This window comes from Panthera onca, chromosome B3 (assembly GCF_046562875.1).
Source record: "Panthera onca isolate mPanOnc1 chromosome B3, mPanOnc1 haplotype 2, whole genome shotgun sequence".
In the NCBI taxonomy this organism is placed as follows: domain Eukaryota; kingdom Metazoa; phylum Chordata; class Mammalia; order Carnivora; family Felidae; genus Panthera; species Panthera onca.
In genome coordinates this window covers 77,013,577-77,033,620 of record NC_138344.1, presented here as the reverse complement: position 1 = coordinate 77,033,620, position 20,044 = coordinate 77,013,577, and the positions used below count along the sequence as shown (strand labels likewise).

The following is a 20,044-nucleotide window of genomic DNA, read 5'->3' as shown; positions in this document are numbered from 1 at the left end:
AAATTGTATTTCTAAAATACTTAAAAATAGTTTATTTTAGGTAGATTAAGAATACCCTCCTTAAAATTTATAAAATCAATTTGCATATCCAGACCTTTAAAACTGATAATGAAACATTAAACTTGGTCCATCCTGTAAATGAGTAATTAATTCTACACTTTAGTTTACTGAGATCTAACTTAGATAATTTTTGTTATATCAAACCAAATACATATGTTTTAGTGAGGAAAAATATTCCTGATGGTATTTTGTTCCATACAGCTGTACATTATAGAAAAGAAAATTTCAATTTCTATATAAATTATTCTTTGAACATTTTCTTTTGAAACAAATGAGACACTGAAATAACAGCAAAACTAAAAGAAAAACAGGTAAAATAAGCATATGATTTTCCCTTTGCTCTTCAGTTAAAGGCTATGTTTAAAATCCTTTGATTTTAGTCAAAACACATTACTGCTAAACTGTTAGGGTAGTTCCATTAAATCAGAAACAAAGGAAATATATATCTGGTATGACTTCTATTTCCAAACATCGTTCTGGTTTATTTTGGTAAATTTGCATTTAGTAATGTAAATATAAATTGTAAAAAAAAATACAAAGACATAAATATGAATATATGTTAAATATCTCTAAGTTAAACAGGCAATTAAAAAGTAATAAAACACAGTTTAAATGATGAATTATCAAATATATTAATAATGAGAATACTTAATTTTGGCTAGGGTACAGTGAACAAATTCTCTTAGGCACTGTAAGTTGGAATTAAATTAGTACATCTAGTCTGAAGTCACTTTGGCAGTTAATGGCAAGAGGCTTTAAATGAGGCTGTTGCTCTAAAATTAACAAAACAGGAAACAATGGATGTTGGTGAGGATGCGGAGAAAGGGGAACCCTCTTACACTGTTGGTGGGAATGCAAACTGGTGTAGCCACTCTGGAAAACAATATGGAGTTTCCTCAAAAAGTTAAAAAATAGAACTGCCCTACAATCAAGCAACTGCGCTACTAGGTAATTACCCAAAGGATACAAAAGTATTGATTCAAAGGGGTACATGCACCCAATGTTACAGCAGCATTATTAACAATAGCCATATGGAAAGGGCCCAAATGCCCATCAACTGATAAATGGATAAAGAAGAAGCGGTGCGTGCGTGCGTGTGTGTGTGTGTGTATACATATATATAGACATGTATGTCTATATATATGTATACATACATATAGACATGTATGTCTATATGTATGTATACATACATACATACATATACATTATGTGTATATATAATGGAATATTACTTAGCCATAAAAATAATGAAATCATGCCATTTGCAGCAATGTGGATGAAGCTAGAGTGAATTATGTTAAGCAAAATAAATAAGTCAGAGAAAGACAAATATCACATGATTTCACTCATGTGGAATTTAGAAACAAAAAAAGATGAACATAGGGAAAAGAAAAAAAAAGAGAGAGACAGAGACAGAGACAGAGACAGAGAGAGAAGCAAACCATTAAATAGACTCTTAACTATAGAGAATAAACTGAGGGTTGCTGGAGGGGAGATGGGCAGGGGGATGGGTTAAATCGGTGATGGGTATTAAGGAGGGCACTTGTGATGAACACTGGATGTTGTGTGTGGGTAATGAATCACTGAATTCTCCTCCTAGTCCTGGTATTACACCATGTGTTAACTAACTAGAATTTAAACAAAAACTTGAAAGAAAACAAGCAAAAGAAGCTGTTCCTTTGTGACCAAGGAATCTCATCTCTAAGGAGCTGTAATCATAAAATAGTAAAAACTGAGCCATAGTATTGTGAAAAAAAAGATGTTTATAGAAATAATATTAGTAATAGACAAAACTAGAAATCATAAATGTTTAACTATAGGTAACAGGTTAAGTACATGTCTGTATAAAAAATTACATGAAGCTACCTAAAATTCTATTTTGTAAGAATATTGTAATGATATAACAATGCTCACAACATATGTGAAGTAAATAAAAAACAATGTATAAATTGTATTATCTAATTTGGTAAAAATAAAGAAAAATAAATCATATATATACATATATACTTATACAAGCTTAGAAAGTCTGAAAGAATAGATGAGATAGATGATAGATGGATACATGATAAATAGGTAGACAGATAGATAGATAGATAATAGATATAGATAGACAAATAGAAAGTAGTCAGACAGACAGTGGTTATACCTTGGTAGAATTCTGGGTAAATTTTCTTTTCATCTTTTATTTTAACCTTCCTAGGATGAATATGTATTAGTTTTATTATTTTTAAAAAAGAACATGTTGTAAATCCCTAGGAGATACACTTTATTGCATAATTTATCACATTTTAATTGTTTAAAAGAGTTATTAAACTCTTTAAAGTTTAATAAACATTTTGGGGAAATCTGGCGCCTTCTCCATTTTGCCTACTCATTTGTGGATGTACCTTTAGAACATGATCTATATAGAAATTAGCAGAGTATAACTATTAAATAATGACAGTGCTATTGCATGCACGGTTTCAGAAATAAAATGTAAGTTAATAAATTCTTCATGAAAATGACACTATTTCTCAGAAAGACCCTACTGGAGATTGCTGGTTGATTAAGCCTCCAGCAAGATACATTTCTTTTCTAGTTCTACACTTACTGATTCTGTAGTAATAAGTGCAATGAAGAATTACTGCTTGCATTTACCTCAGCACAAGAAGCCCTGTTGTTTTTCATCAGAACATTATGTTTCATAATTTACTTTTCAATTTCCTGGATATATCAAGAAAAATAAAATGAGTTAAAAGAAAAAAAAAACCTGACACCTGAGACTCCAATTCAGATCACCTAAAAATACAATGAGAAATGTAAAAGAGTTTCTCCATGAAAACAAAAACAATTTTAATAGATCAGAAATTGAAATTTTAAAAGTGCAATTTGCTGACATAAAACTTCAGTTTTAAATATCTTTATTTCTATATGAGAATAATAGCTAATATTTGGGTAGACTTACCTCCTTTTCATGTTACTGATTCTCTGTAATGAAGTTTATAAGGGACAAGTGCATCTAGCAGGCATAAATATGAATGGTAAACTCTATTACATTTTTTTTTTTTTTGGTTTGCCAAAAGTACTTTGCTATAATACATTTTGGATCACAGTGACAAAATTCTGCTTCCAGGTATATGAAGATTCAGCAGCAAAAAAAAATTATTTGCAAGTGACATAATAGACTTCTAACACTTCAGTATCCTAGAATACTATAGCAAGGTGACAAGTAGTGATAGCGTCTTCGGCTCTTTCTACATATAGTCACAAATTAATTTGGGGACATCTTTCAGCTTTTCTTTTTTAAAATTATGACAAAGACCAACTCAACGATGTGTTTTAACTGCCATCAGTAGAGTGTTAGGAAATCTAAACAACCTATCATTTTTACAGGTGTTGTGGCCTAATTTTACCTCTCATTTCCTATTTAAAATTTGAAACATTTTGGAGATAGTTTGAGAGTTTTCTTTTTTTTTTTTTAATTTTTTTTCAACGTTTTTTTTTTTTGTTTTTTTGTTTTTTTGTTTTTTTTTTGCTGTGTATTCTTTCAGAACATTTTTTTTTTTATTTTTTAATATATGAAATTTACTGTCAAATTGGTTTCCATACAACACCCAGTGCTCATCCCAAAAGGTGCCCTCCTCAATACCCATCACCCACCCTGCCCTCCCTCCCACCCCCCATCAACCCTCAGTTTGTTCTCAGTTTTTAACAGTCTCTTATGCTTTGGCTCTCTCCCACTCTAGCCTCTTTTTTTTTTTTTTTTTTTTTTTCCTTCCCCTCCCCCATGGGTTTCTGTTATGTTTCTCAGGATCCACATAAGAGTGAAACCATATGGTATCTGTCTTTCTCTGTATGGCTTATTTCACTTAGCATCACACTCTCCAGTTCCATCCATGTTGCTACAAAAGGCCATATTTCATTCTTTCTCATTGCCACGTAGTATTCCATTGTGTATATAAACCACAATTTCTTTATCCATTCATCAGTTGATGGACATTTAGGCTCTTTCCATAATTTGGCTATTGTTGAGAGTGCCGCTATAAACATTGGGGTACAGGTGCCCCTATGCATCAGTACTCCTGTATCCCTTGGATAAATTCCTAGCAGTGCTATTGCTGGGTCATAGGGTAGGTCTATTTTTAATTTTCTGAGGAACCTCCACACTGCTTTCCAGAGCGGCTGCACCAATTTGCATTCCCACCAACAGTGCAAGAGGGTTCCTGTTTCTCCACATCCTCTCCAGCATCTATAGTCTCCTGATTTCTTCATTTTGGCCACTCTGACTGGCGTGAGGTGATATCTGAGTGTGGTTTTGATTTGTATTTCCCTGATAAGGAGCGACGTTGAACATCTTTTCATGTGCCTGTTGGCCATCCGGATGTCTTCTTTAGAGAAGTGTCTATTCATGTTTTCTGCCCATTTCTTCACTGGGTTATTTGTTTTTCGGGTGTGGAGTTTGATGAGCTCTTTATAGATTTTGGATACTAGCCCTTTGTCCGTTGTGTCATTTGCAAATATCTTTTCCCATTCCGTTGGTTGCCTTTTAGTTTTGTTGGTTGTTTCCTTTGCTGTGCAGAAGCTTTTTATCTTCATAAGGTCCCAGTAATTCACTTTTGCTTTTAATTCCCTTGCCTTTGGGGATGTGTTGAGTAAGAGATTGCTACGGCTGAGGTCAGAGAGGTCTTTTCCTGCTTTCTCCTCTAAGGTTTTGATGGTTTCCTGTCTCACATTCAGGTCCTTTATCCATTTTGAGTTTATTTTTGTGAATGGTGTGAGAAAGTGGTCTAGTTTCAACCTTCTGCATGTTGTTGTCCAGTTCTCCCAGCACCATTTGTTAAAGAGACTGTCTTTTTTCCATTGGATGTTCTTTCCTGCTTTGTCAAAGATGAGTTGGCCATACGTTTGTGGGTCTAGTTCTGGGGTTTCTATTCTATTCCATTGGTCTATGTGTCTGTTTTTATGCCAATACCATGCTGACTTGATGATGACAGCTTTGTAGTAGAGGCTAAAGTCTGGGATTGTGATGCCTCCTGCTTTGGTCTTCTTCTTCAAAATTACTTTGGCTATTCGGGGCCTTTTGTGGTTCCATATGAATTTTAGGATTGCTTGTTCTAGTTTCGAGAAGAATGCTGGTGCAATTTTGATTGGGATTGCATTGAATGTGTAGATAGCTTTGGGTAGTATTGACATTTTGACAATATTTATTCTTCCAATCCATGAGCAGGGAATGTCTTTCCATTTCTTTATATCTTCTTCAATTACCTGCATAAGCTTTCTATAGTTTTCAGCATACAGATCTTTTACATCTTTGGTTAGATTTATTCCTAGGTATTTTATGCTTCTTGGTGCAATTGTGAATGGGATCAGTTTCTTCATTTGTCTTTCTGTTGCTTCATTGTTAGTGTATAAGAATGCAACTGATTTCTGCACATTGATTTTGTATCCTGCAACTTTGCTGAATTCATGTATCAGTTCTAGCAGACTTTTGGTGGAGTCTATCGGATTTTCCATGTATAATATCATGTCATCTGCAAAAAGCGAAAGCTTGACTTCATCTTTGCCAATTTTGATGCCTTTGATTTCCTTTTGTTGTCTGATTGCTGATGCTAGAACTTCCAGCACTATGTTAAACAAGAGCGGTGACAGTGGGCATCCCTGTCGTGTTCCTGATCTCAGGGAAAAAGCTCTCAGTTTTTCCCCGTTGAGGATGATGTTAGCTGTGGGCTTTTCATAAATGGCCTTTATGATCTTTAAGTATGTTCCTTCTATCCCGACTTTCTCAAGGGTTTTTATTAAGAAAGGGTGCTGGATTTTGTCAAAGGCCTTTTCTGCATCGATTGACAGGATCATATGGTTCTTCTCTTTTTTTTTGTTAATGTGATGTATCACGTTGATCGATTTGCGAATGTTGAACCAGCCCTGCAGCCCAGGAATGAATCCCACTTGATCATGGTGAATAATTCTTTTTATATGCTGTTGAATTCGATTTGCTAGTATCTTATTAAGAATTTTTGCATCCATATTCATCAGGGATATTGGCCTGTAGTTCTCTTTTTTTACTGGGTCTCTGTCTGGTTTAGGAATCAAAGTAATACTGGCTTCATAGAATGAGTCTGGAAGTTTTCCTTCCCTTTCTATTTCTTGGAATAGCTTGAGAAGGATAGGTATTATCTCTGCTTTAAACGTCTGGTAGAACTCCCCTGGGAAGCCATCTGGTCCTGGACTCTTATTTGTTGGGAGATTTTTGATAACCGATTCAATTTCTTCGCTGGTTATGGGTCTGTTCAAGCTTTCTATTTCCTCCTGATTGAGTTTTGGAAGAGTGTGGGTGTTTAGAAATTTGTCCATTTCTTCCAGGTTGTCCAATTTGCTGGCATATAATTTTTCATAGTATTCCCTGATAATTGTTTGTATCTCTGAGGGATTGGTTGTAATCATTCCATTTTCATTCATGATTTTATCTATTTGGGTCATCTCCCTTTTCTTTTTGAGAAGCCTGGCTAGAGGTTTGTCAATTTTGTTTATTTTTTCAAAAAACCAACTCTTGGTTTCGTTGATCTGCTCTACAGTTTTTTTAGATTCTATATTGTTTATTTCTGCTCTGATCTTTATTATTTCTCTTCTTCTGCTGGGTTTAGGCTGCCTTTGCTGTTCTGCTTCTATTTCCTTTAGGTGTGCTGTTAGATTTTGTATTTGGGATTTTTCTTGTTTCTTGAGATAGGCCTGGATTGCAATGTATTTTCCTCTCAGGACTGCCTTCGCTGCATCCCAAAGCGTTTGGATTGTTGTATTTTCATTTTCGTTTGTTTCCATGTATATTTTAATTTCTTCTCTAATTGCCTGGTTGACCCACTCATTCGTTAGTAGGGTGTTCTTTAACCTCCACGCTTTTGGAGGTTTTCCAGACTTTTTCCTGTGGTTGATTTCAAGCTTCATAGCATTGTGGTCTGAAAGTATGCATGGTATAATTTCAATTCTTGTAAACTTATGAAGGGCTGTTTTGTGACCCAGTATATGATCTATCTTGGAGAATGTTCCATGTGCACTCGAGAAGAAAGTATATTCTGTTGCTTTGGGATGCAGAGTTCTAAATATATCTGTCAAGTCCATCTGATCCAATGTATCATTCAGGGCCCTTGTTTCTTTATTGACTGTGTGTCTAGATGATCTATCCATTTCTGTAAGTGGGGTGTTAAAGTCCCCTGCAATGACCACATTCTTATCAATAAGGTTGCTTATGTTTATGAGTAATTGTTTTATATATCTGGGGGCTCGGGTATTTGGCGCATAGACATTTATAATAGTTAGCTCTTCCTGGTGGATAGACCCTGTGATTATTATATAATGCCCTTCTTCATCTCTTGTTACAGCCTTTAATTTAAAGTCTAGTTTGTCTGATATAAGTATGGCTACTCCAGCTTTCTTTTGGCTTCCAGGAGCATGATAAATAGTTCTCCATCCCCTCACTCTCAATCTAAAGGTGTCCTCAGATCTAAAATGAGTCTCTTGTAGACAGCAAATAGATGGGTCTTGTTTTTTTATCCATTCTGATACCCTATGTCTTTTGGTTGGCGCATTTAATCCATTTACATTCAGTGTTATTATAGAAAGATATGGGTTTAGAGTCATTGTGATGTCTGTATGTTTTATGCTTGTAGTGATGTCTCTGGTACTTTGTCTCACAGGATCCCCCTTAGGATCTCTTGTAGGGCTGGTTTAGTGGTGACAAATTCCTTCAGTTTTTGTTTGTTTGGGAAGACCTTTATCTCTCCTTCTATTCTAAATGACAGACTTGCTGGATAAAGGATTCTCGGCTGCATATTTTTTCTGTTTAGCACACTGTAGATATCGTGCCAAGCCTTTCTGGCCTGCCAAGTTTCAAAGGAGAGATCAGTCACGAGTCTTATAGGTCTCCCTTTATATGTGAGGGCACGTTTATCCCTTGCTGCTTTCAGAATTTTCTCTTTATCCTTGTATTTTGCCAGTTTCACTATGATATGTCGTGCAGAAGATCGATTCAAGTTACGTCTGAAGGGAGTTCTCTGTGCCTCTTGGATTTCAATGCCTTTTTCCTTCCCCAGTTCAGGGAAGTTCTCAGCTATAATTTGTTCAAGTACCCCTTCAGCACCTTTCCCTCTCTCTTCCTCCTCTGGGATACCAATTATGCGTATATTATTTTTTTTTAGTGTATCACTTAGTTCTCTAATTTTCCCCTCATACTCCTGGATTTTTTTATCTTTCTTTCAGCTTCCTCTTTCTCCATAACTTTATCTTCTAGTTCACCTATTCTCTCCTCTGCCTCTTCAAGCCGAGCCATCGTGGATTCCATTTTGTTTTGCATTTCGTTTAAAGCGTTTTTCAACTCCTCGTGACTGTTCCTTAGTCCCTCGATCTTTGTGGCAAGAGATTCTCTGCTGTCCTGTATACTGTTTTCAAGCCCAGCGATTAATTTTATGACTATTATTCTAAATTCACTTTCTGTTATATTATTTAAATCCTTTTTGATCAGTTCATTAGCTGTTGTTATTTCCTGGAGATTCTTCTGAGGGGAATTCTTCCGTTTGGTCATTTTGGAGAGTCCCTTGCGTGGTGAGGACCTGCAGTGCACTTCCCCTGTGCTGTGGTGTATAACTGGAGTTAGTGGGCGGGGCCGCAGTCCGACCCGATGTCTGCCCCCAGCCCACTGCTGGGGCCACAGTCAGACTGGTGTGTGCCTTCTCTTCCCCTCTCCTAGGGGCGGGATTCACTGTGGGGTGGCGTGTCCCGTCTGGGCTACTTGCACACTGCCAGGCTTGTGTTGCTGGGGATCTGGCGTATTAGCTGGGGTGGGTAGGCAAGGTGCACGGGGGGTGGAGGGGCAGGCTTAGCTCGCTTCTCCTTAGGTGATCCACTTCAGGAGGAGCCCTGTGGCAGCGGGAGGGAGTCAGATCCACTGCCGGAGGTTTGGCTCCGCAGAAGCACAGAGTTGGGTGTTTGCGCGGAGCGAGCAAGTTCCCTGGCAGGAACTGGTTCCCTTTGGGATTTTGGCTGGGGGATGGGCGGGGGAGATGGCGCTGGCGCCTTTGTTCCCCGCCAAGCTGAGCTCTGCCGTCAGGGGGCTCAGCAGCTCTCCCTCCCTTTGTCCTCCAGCCTTCCCGCTTTCCGAGCAGAGCTGTTAACTTATGACCTCCCAGAGGCTAAGTCGCGCTTGCTGTCGGAACACAGTCTGTCCGGCCCCTCCGCTTTTGCCAGCCAGACTCGGGGGCTCTGCTTGGCCGGCGAGCCACCCCTCCGCCCCGGCTCCCTCCCGCCAGTCCGTGGAGCGCGCACCGCCTCGCCGCCCTTCCTACCCTCTTCCGTGGGCCTCTAGTCTGCGCTTGACTCCGGAGACTCCCTTCTGCTAATCCTCTGGCGGTTTTCTGGGTTCTTTAGGCAGGTGTAGGTGGAATCTAAGTGATCGGCAGGACGCGCTGTGAGCCCCGCGTCCTCCTACGCCGCCATCTTCGAAAATAATCTCCTCAACGTTTTTATTTATTTATTTATTTATTTTTGGGACAGAGAGAGACAGAGCATGAACGGGGGAGGGGCAGAGAGAGAGGGAGACACAGAATCGGAAACAGGCTCCAGGCTCCGAGCCATCAGCCCAGAGCCTGACTCGGGGCTCGAACTCACGGACCGCGAGATCGTGACCTGGCTGAAGTCGGACGCTTAACCGACTGCGCCACCCAGGCGCCCCTAGTTTGAGAGTTTTCAATTAATCCTCTCACTAGTTTAGACAAATTTTGATTAAAACATTTCTTAGATCCTTACAGTTCCAATTAAATTTTATTGATTTTATCCTTTGTATTAATCAGTATAGGACAGACTAAAAACACAACTGGACCCAGATACATAAAAGATCAGCGCAATGAGAAGTTATTTCTTGCTGTATGGAATTTCCAAGTTTTTAGAGTACAGGGAATGTTTCCTTCCCCAAATCACTTGAGAATCCAAACTGAGAGCAACTTGTCTCACTTCAATATGCAGTGTGCAAGGTTGCCTTGGAGACTATACTCTGTCAGAACAGGAAGTGAGCTTGGAGGAGGACTTGAAAGAGATCAGGTGTGTGTGAGGGGTGGAGATTCCTATTCCACAGAAGAGAATATAATCACATGTACATATCTGTCTGAAAGAGAATCTGGAAAATAGAGTTCAGGAGAAAGAACATTTCTTGGAAGCCTGAAAATAGCTGCTACCAAGTTGGTCCCTCCACCCGCGTATACTTCTTCCCAAAGGAGACAACATAATCCACTCGTTAGGGAAGTCTGTTCAAAGTCTGTTAGGTTTGAATTTGGTTTCTCGCACTCTAATGACCTCTGAATTAAAAGAAAAGTTATGACTGCTATCCCTCCACACTCAACATTAGGGAGAGAGTAGGACTGTTGTATGAAAACTCCCATTTTGGAGAGGGAAAAATGAGAAACACATCACTGTCCTTAGTTCATGGCAGGATAAAATCCTACAAGGCAGGCACTGTGGAAAGCCCATTCCCAGGGACCTGGAGAATGTTTTTGACTATATCCAGAGACTGTCCTCTGGATGGATATTCCCTTCCTTTTCAGTATATCCTGTGGCCCTTGGCTCTGCCCTTTGAGAAGTCCCTCCCTGCTGTCTTCAATGGCTACATCTGAAGTGGCTGGAGTGAAGTATACCTTACCTGGAAATTTCACAGTTCAGATAATTATTTTCCTGATGGGGAAATTTCTGGCATTCACTGGATTGATGATCACATTCTACCCTACCCCACCTTATTGGGACATGAGGGCTTCTTTTAAACTTTCTCATAAAACATCAGACTTACAGCAAAGTTAAAAGAATAATGCTAAAATACCCATATCCATATCACTGAAATTCCCAAATCATTAATAACTTTATGGACTGGTGCTTTCCGAGACAATATAATTCATTAAAAATGTGTATGCTTCTGATAAGCTCCATGTCCCAGTCATTTCCATGTTCCAGTAAATGCTGCCAAAGATTTTTCCTAGCCATAATTTTTAAGTCAGTTCTATTAAGTTGGCTTTATTTCTTTGCTCTTCTTCCTCAATCTCTCTCCCTCTGCCTCCCTCTCTCCCCTGTTGATATTGCTTTAAGGTCATCTGAAACAGTAGGAGTGCATGAGAAGACAGTTCTTCTCAAGCTGATTTTTGCACAAGCTGAAGCTCTTTGATTATACTATCCTAATGTGCCTTTGCTTCTCATAGCCTTTTTCGGTCCTACCTCTTATTGTTCAGAGTTCAGAGCAGTTGCATTTTCAAATCCATTTTCAAATGCTTCTAATATAGCTTTCTCTATTCCCTTCAATCTCTCTTTAAAACTAGCTAATTTTTGCCTGATCTCAGCTCTTTCTCATAATCTATGGTTCAGTGTAGCAAGTAACAGTCACACATTTATTAACTTTCTAGCTTTTTCTCATCACTTACCCTAGAGCTACAGGTCAAGTAGGCGTTTGTTCTACCTCCCAAATAATTACAGGTGACAGTTTTCAAGAAGTTTTGCTACCGCATAACTCCCAATTCCACTTTGTCACTCACTGTATACATTTTTCTCACCACCTACCACAGGACATCCATTTGCTTTTTTGTTGCTACAGCTAAATTTTACAACACATTTTAATGTTTTACAGCAGCACTCCATTTCAATATTACCATTTTTCTATGAGTTAGGGTAGCTGGGTTATACACAATGGAGCTACACATATAATGATGTAAAATAGTATCACTCTCATGCAAACTGTCCAGGGACATTCCAAGTCAATGACCAATCATGGTGGTAGGATATGGGCACTCTAGGAATTTCTATTTAGGGCAGAAAGGGAAAAAAAAGTATGAAGCAGTGCTCATTGGTGATTTTTTTTTTTATATAAGACGGACCCAGAAATGTGCCTATCACTTTCCTCACATTCTACCAGAGGATACTTGATTACATTCACAGCAATCTGCACAGGAAATCAAGGAAACAGCCTTAGTTTTGTACCCAGTAAAAAAAAAAGAGCAGGTGAGCAGGTGGTAGTCTTCACCTCACTTGTGAATTTCTCAAAAGTAGTTGCATAACTCATGAGGAATCAAGTATATATAAAAATATAAAGGCATGTAAGGGTAAAGAAAAGTAAAATATGTTGAATGGAAAAAGCAACAGTAACCACGGAATTTATAGTCATTCATAATTTGCACTTTATACTTTGAAAGATTTCTTCTTTCATATATATATATATATATATATATATATATTCCTCTAGTCACTGTCTCTTTGCTTATACATGTTTTGATATCAATGATGATGAAATTATTATTAGGTTGTGAGCTTTTACATTTTGTTTCATAGATAAATGTGCATTTGGCAAAAAAAAAAGGACAAAGTAAACTTTCAAGTTTCAATAAAGCTCTAATTTCTTTTTTTTTATTTATTTATTATTTTTTTTTTAATAAAGCTCTAATTTCTGATCACTCTGACTTAGATACAATTATGCCAATCACAAGGCAAATATTACTTTATTTTTTAAGAAAACTAGTATCTTTTAACAGTGGAAAGGATTTTCTGTGTCTACATAATTCATTTCTGTTAGGGTTGTCATGTTTGTTTTTCTGATATAATTCAGGATTTTGTTGTGGCAAAGGAGAGCACTGGACTGCAAAATAAAAACTAAATACTATATATACGTATATATATATATACATGTGTATATACACGTGTGTATATATATATACATATACACGTATATATATATATATATATATACACGTATATATACATACGTATATACACGTATACACATGTATATATACACATATATACATATACACGTATATATATGTATATAATATCTAATCTAGAGTATATTACTTAGTTCTAACTTATACATATTTAAAAGGGATTTTAATATATCCTGAATGTGGTCAAGGGTAAACTATAGTGTGGCAATGATATTCCATGTGTACATAAACATTAAAGATAATGATTATATTTATTAAGCAGTGAGTAACAGAATTTGTTGAATCTTCATGAAACATATGGTAGAATTGTGCCTATTTTACAGATAAGAAAATCGAGGCTCAATAGTATTAGTACTTACCCAAGACCCAAAAACAAAAAATAAAAGAATGGCTGTTTGGCTCCAGGGGCTATTTAACCATTTATCTGTGCTTTGTCTCACATACTGCTCAACTCCCATGAAGAACAAAATTTACTAGAGGAACAAATTACCTACTGGCATCCAGAGTAATGTGGTTTCTTATAATACATGTCTATTAAACTGATTATATCCTATTTCCTCTTGGTTAACTGTTGGTTATTGACTAAACACATAACATTGTCCATCTAAAAAATACTTTTTGTTTATCTGTTGCTCTGCAAATTTCATATATATTCAGGCTCAAAGTCTATTACATTAGAAATAAATAATTAAAATTCATAAATATGGCATTCCTCTCTACATGGATTTTAGTTTGTATTTCAAACCAGGCAAGACACAATGAGATTATGTTGTACACGCAGCATGACTTTAGTTACGAATGACAGCCATATCTCATATCCTCAAACCTATGATACTTTTCTATTTTTCTCACTCAACCAACACTGCAGTGTTACAAATAACTTCAAATTTAATGACAGCATGAGCATGCACCTACCTTCGTTGAAAAGTTGAAATTAGGTTGTTTTTCACAATGCAAGTAAAGTTTCACTGTTAAAAAGAAGAAACTTATGAAAAGTAACGTATTCTAATAGACCTCTTTCAGACTATCTCATCCTTCCCAGTCAATCATCATGAGTTGGATATCAAAACAAAACAGAATGAATAGAAGATCAAAATGATACCAACGAATATATGCATTGCAGCTTGTATTTTAAAAGTTAAGCCAATTTTTCTTTACCTGGGTGATTTGCTCTTCCGCTAGTTTCTGTTTTAGAAGGTTGTTTTACCATGTCTCTACACCATATGGCGCAAGTGCCAGTCTGACTATCAAACAAAATACTGGCCATGAGGGCTGCGCAGATGGCCCTCACCCAGGACTGCATGTGGAGGATTTGCTGTTTGGGACTGGTCCTCTAAAGAAGTAGTGCTGCTACAATGTCAGGCCTGAACTCTGCTGATTACCAACCCCCCCACTTGTCTACCCTTAGATGTAGATATATTTCTTACCAGAGTCTGAGAAGATAATACAGGTACTCCATGTTGAGGCGGTCAATACTGCTTCTGCTCAGCTGCATACTTCATTCTCTTTATGAATCGGTCTTTCCTCAGCACTGTTGCAGGTTTGGGACACAGGAGGGAGTTAAAAGCTGTGACCCGAAGACAGCACGTGTAGAGTTCCACTGAAGTGGAAACATTATTCCTGAGAGCAGAGAAAAAGAGTGCTCTCTGCAAAGAGAATTAAACTTTAGTATAACTGATGTGGGTAACTAAGCATCAATACACTCTGCAATAAACTCTATCAAATGTCTTCCTCTAATTTTAAAACTCACAACACCAGAATATAAATGTGTTCCCTAAAAGCAAGTAGTAAAGTGTGCCATTTTCTTTCTCATTTATTTATACCCCAAATCTCTAGGAAACTACCCATGAATGAACATTATCTCCTCATTCTACCGTTAGGGAAACTGAGACATTGATGGATTAATTAAACAGATGACACCTACTGGCTTAAATTTTTCCCCCAAGGCCAGAGATGTTTCATAAAACTATAAAACTGTTTCTTACTTTAGGTTAAGTGAAATGAGAAAATTAGACAAATCCATTACTCTTGTTCCCTCAAGATGTCAGTTACCAAAACAGAGATGGAATGGGTGATTGTAAATGCATTACTGAGGTCTTTCATTACTTACAACCTTTATAGATGGCTTAATAGTCACTCATTAATGGGTACTACCTAACTTAAAGTACGATGTTCCCTAATGAGTGGATTCAGCAACATGAGTACCCAGAATTCATTCATACCAAAGGCCTCATCTTCAGTGCTGAAGAGCAAAGGCCACTAAGACATAAAAATGTTTGTTTCCTAAACTTAACCTAGAGGCAGTACTTGGTTATATTCTATTCTTTTTACATTTTGTCACCTTTCCTCAGACCCAAATCTAAGTAATATTTGTCAACAAATTAGAACTTTACATGAAGATAATAAAATATTTAAATACACACTCTTTTGTTCTCAGGATATTTCCCTTAGGAAAAACCCTTTCTCTCAAAGTTTAATTTGAATAGTAGGGTGAGAAATTGTTAATGACCACTTATTTCTGAACTGCTTATCTAATCTAATGTCAAAGACTTACTTCAGAAAGTTCACCGTATTCTTTTGATTCATTTTTTACTATATCATTAATAATTACAAGTGAGTTCTGAATGAAGAATGGTGTATATGTTTCTGTTACCACATTTTCTTTATCCATATTCCCAGAGATAACATTTTCCAGTTCATTCCAAGGTTTCCATAATCACCTTTCTTGAGGTAAAAAAAAAAAAAGGACACAATGAGAAAATAGAACAAACAGCAGCTAATGGAAGGAGCAGTTCATAAAAAGCTATAATGGCAATTCCACCCAGACAGCAAAGGAATGCAGCATTTTCACTGAGTGCTACCTGACAGATTCAATAATCAAGGGAAAGCCTTAATTGATGACACTTCATTAGCATAATGAGTCGAAGCTGGGAAAAGAGAGTCCCTTATTAATTAATCAAGCAAAGCACGAACTGTTTCAGTCTCCTACACTCTGCCATTTTCCATTAATCAAGAAAATGTGTATTAAACTCATTTGAAATCCCGGCATGTGGAATATCATTCCAAGGAAGAGCAATGGCAAAATGGTTTGCCCAGTTGCACGCATCTGCTCTGGACTCATTCATGCCTCCAATTCTGTTCTGCAACAGTGAAACCACACCCAGAGAACACAGAGTAAGTGGTTCTCCAAAACAGGTAAATCGGCATCTCATCAGAAAAGTAAACAAAACCCCATCAGCCTCAGTAAGAAAAAAAAAAAGGAAAAGAGAAATTAAATTATTTTGCCATGCCTTCATCTATTGTCCAAAACCTCTGTTGTGTGAAATATTATATATATATATACATATATATACACATATATATACATATTATATACCTTATAATTATATATATACACATATATATATATACACACACACACTTACATACAAAAATTTTATAACCTGTTCAAAATCCATAACTGATTCCAGACTCACTATTTCTGGCAATTCATATTCCATGAGGTCACAAGAGAAATGATTATTGGTTGTGGGCTCTGATACAAAGAAGTCATATACCCTAGGTCCCCAACTAACTACAGGCACAGGTGTTGAGAATCAATGCTAATGAGGTTAACAAGCCAAGATCAAAACTGTGGAATCCCTATAGCAGAATGGACATGCAAAGAGAATAAAATCAGGATTTTATTATTGTAAGGTCACTTCCCTGTGATGTCTTTTATAATCTTCAGGTGAGAGGTGGCTGTCAACACATTAATAAGCTAAAGAGAGCATAGAATTTTGAAATCAGATCACTGGAAAGGAAGTCTATAGACTTGAATTTTAGATCTAGCTTTGACAACCACTAACTAGTTATATGACTTAGTTCAGTCCCTGGATGATAGGAGTTTTAGTTTATTCCTATATAGTAAGAAGTTTGGACTAGGAGAACTCTTTTTTTTTAAGTAATTTTTTAAAATGTTGTATTTATTTTTGAGAGAGACAGAGAGCAGGGGAGGGGCAGAGACAGGGGAACACAGAATCTGAAGCAGGCTCCAGGCTCCGAGCAGTCAGCACAGAGCCTGATGTGGGCTTGAACTCACAAACTGAGATCATGACCTGAGCCGAAGTCGGATACTTAACTGACTGAGCCACTCAGGCGTCCCTGGACTAGAAGTCTTAATTCTCGTATTTGTAGTCTAAGATCAAATGCCATTAAGAAAGCAATTCAGATCAGGCAAGGGCCTGATTTACTCATGTAACCAACCATGGAACCGTTATGCAATTTCATAATAATGGTTTAATCAGACTCTCCCTTGCTTTTTATCTGTGTCAATGTCTCCACCTATTGTTGTGCCCATTGTGCACTATCCAGGTACAGGGTACATCCTCTGCAAAGACTAGAGGTGACCAGAGCTCTCTAGAGTTATGCAATACCCGAGCTGTATGGCCATACGTGACAGCTGTGTAAACCCAGCCATGTAAAACCAAAGTCAATTTGTCCCTCTTATCTATATATTTCATATTTATCTATACCTGCTCCAGTTCAAAATGGATGTGAAGAATTATATAGATCTTAGTGGTTCCAGGGTAAGTGGAAAAAATAAAAACTGATCAAGCAGGAAACAATTTTATCCATTGCCTATTTATCAGCATTATTTTTAAGTGCTCGATATTCAAAAGACAAATTTGTTTGACAGAAAAGTGATTCATCTAAATATTCAAGTGGCTGCATTAAGCCCAGTAACAAAATAAACACACATCTGAAGCACTCTGGGAATTCTAGAACTTGAGTGCGGTGATATACAGATCACCAGAGCAGAGTCATTACTGCTCCGGGGGCTCGTTCATGTCAGCCAAATTGGTCCCAAGTGCTGAACGTTAACTATTTGAGCTGTGAGTGGAGATGGGCATTACCTCCTTGCAGGGCAATAACTTGTATCAATTTGGAAAGAGCTCAGCTTTGTGATGAGGAAGATTTTATAGTAATAAATTGTATTTTCTAACTCAAAAATGGCCGAAGCCATCACCTATAGCATGGGATGATAACCAGGGACTGCATGTTCTCAGTAGCTATTTTTTCTTATAAATATTTTATTGATTTTTCAGACCCACAAAGACTCCCTGTTGTCATAAAGTTGGTTTAATACATACAGTAGGCTTTGTTCTATGCATATAAAATGAAATTTTTTCTCAGGTGTACTAGAGATAGGAAAAATGCCTGTTATATGCAGGACCTAACTATTTTTGAATTCCAACTATTGACTTTCCAGGAAGACTTTCAGATCTTTTCACTATCTGCTGAATATTTTTGCAGTGTTCTGCTTTTGTGTACAAGCATTACCAGTCAATAAAGAAACGTAAAACTGATTTAAAAATGAGAAAATATATGCCAAAAACAAAGTTAGCACAATTAAACACAAACAAAAAAGGAAAAACATCTACACAGTGATTGCAATTCTTTTTCTTAGATTCTGAGAAAGGGCATCAAAAAATACATGTTTATTTCAATAAATATCAGACAGTGGCATTTTGATAAAGAATGACTCTCCCCCTATTGTTGGAAAAATAATGAATTCCTATAAAAAGGTAAGAAGTGAGATAAATTAGAAGGATGGAACCCATTATCTTGATAACCTGAGAGTATAAAGTAAGGCTAAGAAATTGCTTCACATAAAACAGAGCAAAATAACAGAGCCATTTAAAAGAAAATTCTATAGATGGTTAATTTAACAGAGATTTAAATCTCTTCAAATTTTAAAGTAAGTACATTTATTTTAAAATGTAGGTTGAATTTTTGAGAAGTAACTAAGTTTAAGAGCTTCCCTATCAACCCATCTATGAAATTATTTTACATCTGAAAAAGCCAACCATATTCATCATCAGGTATGGACTTAATTCTTGTTTTGGGAAGATGCATTATCCTTTTCAGCCCATTTACAATACTATTTTGTGTGCCGTAAGACAAATGCCAAAAATAAACAAACAAAGAAATAGATAAAACCACTCATAAAATACATGCAATATATAAGGCACACATCTGCAGGGAAATGAAATGAAAATTATTCAAGTTCAAAGAATACTATTATTGGAGAGAGCCAACTTTAGAATAATCTTATACTATAGGAAAAGTTACAAAATATTTAACTTCATATCTGCTATTTTCCATAAACCTTTAAGAAGGGTAGGAATGGCAGAAGAGACTGAGAAACTGCTTGAAATAGTAAGCACATCAAAGAAAGATCTAGATGTCCACTGTTTCTAAGTATATTTCCTTCTATGTCCAACTCATAAAAAAGCAGAGAATAATGCGCTGAATACTACTAGGAAAAAAAAAAAGCCCATCCACAATTTCGAAGCCTTTTTATTCAGTCACAAAGCATACTGTCGTCAATAAGTAATCATCTTTTAATATTTCCTGAGGATCCCCTGGATATAGTATGCAACACAAAGTATTTTGTAGACATAAGAGCTCAGGCTCATAGAGAAGCAATGCTCAAGTGACAAAATGAACAAGTGATGAAGGCAGAAACAAAATCCGTATCTTCTAATTGCCAGATCACTGCTTCACGCTAATGCCTGTTTTGTTGCACTGCTGGCCCAACAGGTATACCTGATAATCCTTGGAAAAAGAGAGTTCATGCTATTTTAACAGGATGACTGAGAGAATGAAAATGAATAGGATTTCTATTCTTGATGCTTTTTATACCTGAAATTGGGGGTCCAAGAAATTACTCTGCATAGCGATCAATACTAAGAGCCACAGTCACTAGGCCTCTAAATAGTTGCAAAGGAAATAGAAAAATTCAATTTTGACCCATTTTAATAGGTATGTGATGCAACATATTATTACAGCAGAACCTTATGTGATTATAACTAATCTGAATATTTTATTACTGAAAAAAATTGGTTATGGCATGATTTGAGATTATTGATATAATTCATTGTATAAGGAAACTTTCAAAGAATGCATGTTTTAAAGAGAACTTATTCCAGGAAGTTTCTATGTCAAACCAAGAGCCAAAATTTAAGACAGAATATAGTTTTACAATAATTGTTTTGCTACTATGAATCTTCCAAAGAAAAATTAAAATTAATTTTTAAAAACTCACTGGGACAGTTCAGGACTTTGATAGTTCATATATATAAATTTTCCTGAATATAGAGGTGAAGGATAAAAGAAAAGCTCAGATGAAGACTTAAGACACAGTACAAAACCTAGAAAACTTTGCTAGCCATGATGTGATCATCTCTAGACAGATCTAAAGGCTAATAATTTTGGTAATCTCAAGT

General features: G+C 36.6%; 1 long non-coding RNA gene across 1 annotated transcript in view; it reads right to left on the bottom strand.

The window, feature by feature from the left end:
• Positions 1-14,388, bottom strand: part of LOC132668437 (uncharacterized) — a 78,090-nt gene extending 63,702 nt beyond the window's left edge. Inside the window, exon 1 of the long non-coding RNA XR_009605575.3 lies at positions 14,201-14,388. This is a non-coding gene — a long non-coding RNA (uncharacterized LOC132668437). The remainder of the gene's footprint in view (positions 1-14,200) is intronic.
• Between the last annotated feature and the right edge of the window lie 5,656 nt (positions 14,389-20,044).